Source organism: Aquarana catesbeiana, linkage group LG08 (assembly GCF_042186555.1).
Source record: "Aquarana catesbeiana isolate 2022-GZ linkage group LG08, ASM4218655v1, whole genome shotgun sequence".
In the NCBI taxonomy this organism is placed as follows: Eukaryota; Metazoa; Chordata; class Amphibia; order Anura; family Ranidae; genus Aquarana; species Aquarana catesbeiana.
The window spans coordinates 277,766,982-277,773,630 of record NC_133331.1 but is presented as its reverse complement, the minus strand read 5'-3'; positions in this window follow the sequence as shown (position 1 = coordinate 277,773,630).

Here is a 6,649-nt window from a genome sequence, read left to right as displayed (position 1 = left end):
AGAAGGCCTGGCTTTCAGTCTGTGCTCTAATTCATCCCAAAGGTCTTCTATCGGGTTGAGGTCAGGATTCTGTGCAGGCCATTCAAGTTCCTCCACCCCAAACTCGCTCATTCATGTCTTTTTTGGACCTTACTTGCACTGCACTGGTGCGCAGTCATGTTGGAACAGGAAGGGGCCATCCCTAAACTGTTCCCACAAAGTTGGGAGCATGAAATTGTCCAAAATGTCTTCCCAGAAGAGTTGAAGCTGTTAGAGCTGCAAAGGGTGGGCCAACTCAATATTGAACCCTACGAACTAAGACTGGGATGCCATTAAAGTTCATGTGCGTGTAAAGGCATGCGTCCCAATAGTTTTGATAATATAGTGTATCATCGGCTATTTAGGGCATGTACTGTGTGCCGTTAGTCTGTTCCAGCCGATGCCTCCATCATGTACTCTCTGCAGCATTGCATTGCAATACCGCAAGAGTTCAGCCCCATGCAGAGCTTCCAGATACACCCCATGTGACTTGTCATGTCACATGGGAGTGTAAACAGCAGGACAGATCCAGGGATATGTGGAGTGGAGAGAGTGTATTTGCCGGTGTTCTGCCGAAAACTCCAACTCACCAAAATCTCCAACCACGTCACTTCCGGTGTCTCTCCAGCAGCAATAATTGGAGATTTAGACGCATTGGCTGCTTTCACAGAACTCCGGCAGCGTATATACTACGGTGCGCGATGAGTTGGCTGTTTTGACAGAACAAGGAGGAAAAATGTGGTCGCCGACTTGGAGGCAGCCATGTTGTTGGTTATTAGCTGGCAGACTAACAATGTCCACTCATATATTGTGTACCATAGTGTTTACACTACCATTGTTCTGTAAAAACAGCCAAGTCGTCTAAATCTCCACTTACTGATGCTGGACAGTCACCGGAAGTGAGGTGGTTGGAGATTTTGGCGAGTTGGAGTTATCGGGCAGAACACCGGCTGCAGTCTGCTGTTTGCTTGGCCAGCATTCAATGCTCATGTGTGGGATTCCATCCAATATCGCAAGTAAGAGCGGAAATGTTAGACTGCAAAGATGTAGAAGATAGCCGTAGCAATGACGCCGGCTTCGAAAGGGAGAAGAATAAACGACAATAAGCACTTTTGACACTTTTTTGGGACCAGTGACATTATTACAATGATCAGAGCTAAAAATATTCACTGATCACTGTATAAATAACACCGGCAGGGAAGTGTGTCCTAAGGAGGTGTTTAACTGTGGGGGGAGTAGACTGTCTGGGAGTACAGAGAGATCGCTGTTCCTAATCACTAGGAACAGACAATCTCACTGTATTATTCTGCCTCTCTGAGGAGCGATCGCAGGTGCCCAATGGACATATCGCGAATGACCGATGGACATCGCAGCCGCCGAACCCGCGCATCAGCTCTCCACTGTGTCTAGTGTACAGGTACATAGTTATGCGCAATAGGGCCGCCCTGCCGCAAGTGATTAAATGCAATCATAATAAATGTGATTATAATAAAAACTCAGGTGTCCACACAAATGACCAAATCAGTGATTCTAATAATTTATACATACATATAAAATAAAAAAAAACAACAATCAAGTGATCCACAGTGCAAAAAAGTCCATAAATTCTGTTATCAAATTCCGAGCAGCTTGTATTATCTTCAGTGAAAAAATCATCCAATGCTCCACCACCTTCTCACACTTATACTGCTTACCAGAAGCTTAGAGCCGAGATTATAGGAGGTCTAACAGAGTTTTTTTTTATCCCAGTCTAGTAATGGCCACCTGGATAGATATTTTACTCTTCGCACTTATCACTTATACTGCTTAACAGAAGCTTAGAGCCGAGATTATAGGAGGTCTAACATAGTTTTTATTTGATATCCCAGTCTAGTAATGGCAACCTGGATAGATCTTTTACTCTCCGGATCTCAAGTAGCAAATACTCAATATCCGGCACATAAAAAACAGAGGAGGAACTCCATAGTGTAGCAATTCAAATTAAAATAGTACCGCACTACAGTAACCAAAATAATAGGATGATTATAATATTTGCAACAATTGTAAAATCAAAAAATGTTTTATATATATATATATATATATATATATATATATACACACACACACACAGTGCCTTGAAAAAGTATTCATACCCCTTGAAATGTTCCACATTTTGACATGTTACAACCAAAAACATAAATGTATTTTATTGGGATTTTATGTCATAGACCACCACAAAGTGGCAGATAATTATGAAGTGGAAGGAAAATGATAAATGGTTTTCAATTTTTTTTTCAAATAAATATGTGAAAAGTGTGGCGTGCATTTGTATTCAGCCACCCCCCCTCAACACTTTGTAGAACCACCTTTCACTGCAATTACAGACAGTCTTTTTGGGGATGTCTCTACCAGCTTTGCACATCTAGAGAGTGATATGTTTGCCCGTTCTTCTTTGCAAAATAGCTCAAGCTCCTTCAGATTGGATGGAGAGTGTCAGAAACCATGAAATCAGACCGAGACAGAAGTACAGTTAAATCACACTTGTTTAATAATAAAAGTAAAAAGAACAAACATAGTCAAAACTTAGCCAAACTTCAGTAACCGGAATGGATAGCCAAGCAATAATTCAGGGATCAATGTAGTGAAACAGCAAGCAGGATCTGGAGCCAGAAGGGATGTCAGCAAAGCAAGTCTTTAAACAGGAACGCAGGGGATTGTCTCTTGTGATGTTGACCAGGGCGAAGGCAGAGATCCTTTGTACTGGACAGCTTAAGTAGGCAGGACTGATGAGCAGGATATCATCAACAGCTGAGTAACTGTGGAGAGATAGGAGCTGGCAATTAGCCAACAGCTGAGCGGCCAGCATAGAGAAGGAAGGGCTGAGCCCAGCCCTGACAGTATCCCCTCCTCAATAACCCCTCCCCCTCGGGGGACCACCAGGCTTGAGGGGAAAACATCTATGGTAATCACGGAGGAGGACAGGGGCATGTACGTCCAAGGATGAGACCCAAGAGTGTTCTTCTGCACCGTACCCTTTCCAATGCACCAGGTACTATATGCACCGATGGAACCTACGGGAATCAACAATAGATTGTACTTCATACTCCTCATGGTTCTCAACCTGTACAGGGTGAGGTCGTGGCACTGAGGTGGTAAAGCGGTTATAGACCTAAGGTTTTAATAAGGAGACATGAAATACATTCGAAATACTCATATTAAAAAGAAGGTCTAATGTGTAAGCCACTGGGTTAATCCTGCGAAGAATACGGAAAGGCCCAATAAACCGAGGTGCGAACTTCAGTGAGGGAACACAAAGTTGGAGGTTGCGAGATGACAGCCAGACCCTGTCCCCAACCTGGTAGGAAGGCACAGGCAGGCGTCTGCGGTCAGCATGAAGTCTGTACCTATCATTAGCATGTCGTAAAGGCTCTTGGATTTCAAGTGGAAGTTCAAGTGGAAGGAAGACCACGGAGATGCTCCGCTAACGCAGGAATATTCTGCGGAACAAACGAGTCAGGCAACATGGAAGGTTGGAAACCATAATTCGCCATAAACGGGACAATCAGGAAGCAGAATTCAAGGCACTGTTGTGAGAAAACTCTGCCCACAGTAATAGGTCTGACCATTTGTTGTGATATAATAAGGAGACATGAAATACATTCAAAATACGCATATTAGAAAGAAGGTCTAATGCGTAAGCCACTGGGTTAATCCTGTGAAGAATACGGAAAGGCCCAATAAACTGAGGTGCAAACTTCAGTGAGGTAACACGAAGTCAGAGGTTGCGAGATGACAGCCAGACCCTGTCCCCAACCTGGTAGTAAGGCACAGGCAGACGTCAGCATGGAGTCTGCACCTATCATTAGCATGTCGCAAAGCCTCCTGGACTTCTGCCCAAGTGGAACGAAGACCACGGAGATGCTCCTCTAACGCAGGAATACACTGCGGAACAAATGAGTCAGGCAACGTGGAAGGTTGAAAGCCATAGTTCGCAATGAACGGGGACAATCGGGAAGCAGAGTTTAAGGCACTGTTGTGAGAAAACTGCCCACGGTAATAGGTCTGACCAGTTGTTATGATGGTCAGAAATATAGCAACGTAGGAATTGCTCCAAGGACTGATTGGCTCGTTCTGCGGCCCCATTAGACTGTGGGTGATACGCAGAGGAGAAAGCAAGCTGAATTCCCAACTGTGCACAAATGGCTCGCCAGAGGCACACAAACCGAGTACCCATGTAAGTGAAAGATCTCCCAAGCAAAAATGGAAGCCAGTTCCTTAGAAGTGGGCAACTTCTTAAGTGGTAAACAATCACACATCTTTAAGAACTGGTCAATCACCATAAGGATAACTGTGTTGCCCTGGGAGTTGGGTAACTCCACAATGAAATCCATAGACAGGAGGGTCCAGAGCCTCTCTCCATTGGTTATGGGTTGTAGGAGGTCCACTGGAAGGTGTTGTGGAGTCTTACTCTGAGCACACATGGAAAAGGCAGCTACAAAGGCAGTTATATTAGCACGTAGACTAGGCCACCAGAATTGTTGGGAAATGGCCCAAAAGAGTTGATTCTTCCCAGGGTGGCCAGCAGCCTTGGGAGAATGGTAAGTCTGGAGCATGGCAGCACAGAGACTCTCTGGGACAAAACAGCAGTCACAAGGTTTTACAGGAGGAGCATGGACTTGAGTAGCAAGAATCTTGTCACCTAAAGCAGGAGTGAGACTGGTGTGAACCGTAGCCAGAATACGATCAGGAGGAATCACAGGAACCGAAAACGACTCCAACTTGGAAGTGGAGGAAAATTGTCGTGATAAGGCATCAGCCCTTACATTCTTAGTACTGGGTAAGAATGAGACAATGTAATTGAAACTTGACAAGAAAAGAGCCCATCGTGCCCTTCTGGGAGAGAGGCGTTTAGCCTCAGACAAGAATGTGAGATTCTTATGGTCAGTAAGAATGAGAACCAGCACAGTGGAACCTTTGAGGAGATGTCTCCATTCTTTCAGGGCTAAAATGATCACCAACAGCTCTCTGTCACCAATCTCGTAACTGTAATCCGCAGGTGACAATTTCTTGGAAAAGTAGCCAAAAGGATGCATAGCGCTCTTAGAGGTAGGACGTTGAGACAGAAGGGCACTAACACTAGTCTCAGAAGCATCAACCTCAAGGATAAAAGGTAATGTAGGATCAGGATGTGCCAACACAGGAGCAGAAACAATGGCAGCCTTGAGACTCTCAAAGGCCTTAATGGACTCCGGAGACCAACTCTGTGGGTTACCGTCCTCTCTGGTCATATCAGTCAGGGGCTTGATCAGAGACGAGAAGTTATGAATAAATTTCCGTTAATAGTTGGCAAAGCCCAAGAAACGCTGCAGAGGATGTAAACCCATGGGTCGGGCCACTGTAGAACTGATGAAAATTTCTCTGGGTCCATTGAGGGACCAGCAGTGGAAATGACATAACCCAGGAATTTAACCTGTTCACAATAGAACTCACAGTTCTCCAGTTTACAATAGAGATTCTTCTCTCTTAGTTTCTGAAGCACATGACAGACATCTGTGTGGTGACTCTCCAGGGATTTGGAAAATATGAGGATATAATTGAGATAAACCACCACACATAACTGCAACAAATCTCGGAGGACATCATTAATAAATTCCTGTAAAACTGCCGGGGCGTTATACAAAGGACAAAAGGCATTACAAGGCACTCATAATGGCCTGTTCTGGTATTAAACGCAGTTTTCCACTCATCGCCCTCCTTAATCCTCATGAGATTGTACGCCCCTCTCAAATAAAGCTTTGTGAAAACCGTTGCTCCCTTGAGGTGGTCAAATAACTCCGTAATCAACGGAATTGGGTAGGCATTCTTAATCCTGAAACGATTGAGACCCCTATAATCAATACAAGGTCTCAGTTCCCCACTCTTCTTTTTCACAAAGAAGAAACCAGCACCAGCAGGAGATGAGGATTTGCAGATGAAACCTTGAGAAAGTGCATCTGCAACATACTCCTCCATGGCCTTATCCTCCAAGACCGACAAAGGGTAAACCTGGCCACGAGGTGGTATGCACCAGGTTTAAGATCAATTGCGTGCAAGTGAAGGCACAAAAACCAGAAGCCTCATAATACCATTATGTCAGTGACAGACTAAAAAGTAGCAATTGATATAGTCCACAGAGTCTATGTAAACACAGGCAAAATGGTTTATAAAAAGTCCACACAGAGGGCTGCCTTCCAAGGAGAGCTGAAACCAAGCTCCTGAATCAAGCTCATGAAAGAGCGCAGCTACCGTGACATCGTAGCCCGTACGCTCATGAAACGCGTCACATTCCAGTGACGTCACAGCTCCACGCCAGCACTCCACCAGCGTTCCAGGCCTCGTTTTGAAGTCCAACATCACCGCGGCCGGCTCGAGCGGTGTTTTACTAAGCCGAACGCACAGCAGGCGGCAGGGACATCTGTGACCGACCTGATGGACTCCCTCCATGGATTTTACTACATTACATGCTGTACTTTTTTCTGCAAAATGTGAGTTGCTTGCACATTGACTTTTTTAATAAATTTGTTTTAATACTGCACTTAGAGGCGCCTCCTCTTCCCTTGTGTCCTTTTCTTAAGATCAATTGCGCAATCATACGGCCGGTGTGGAGGCAAAC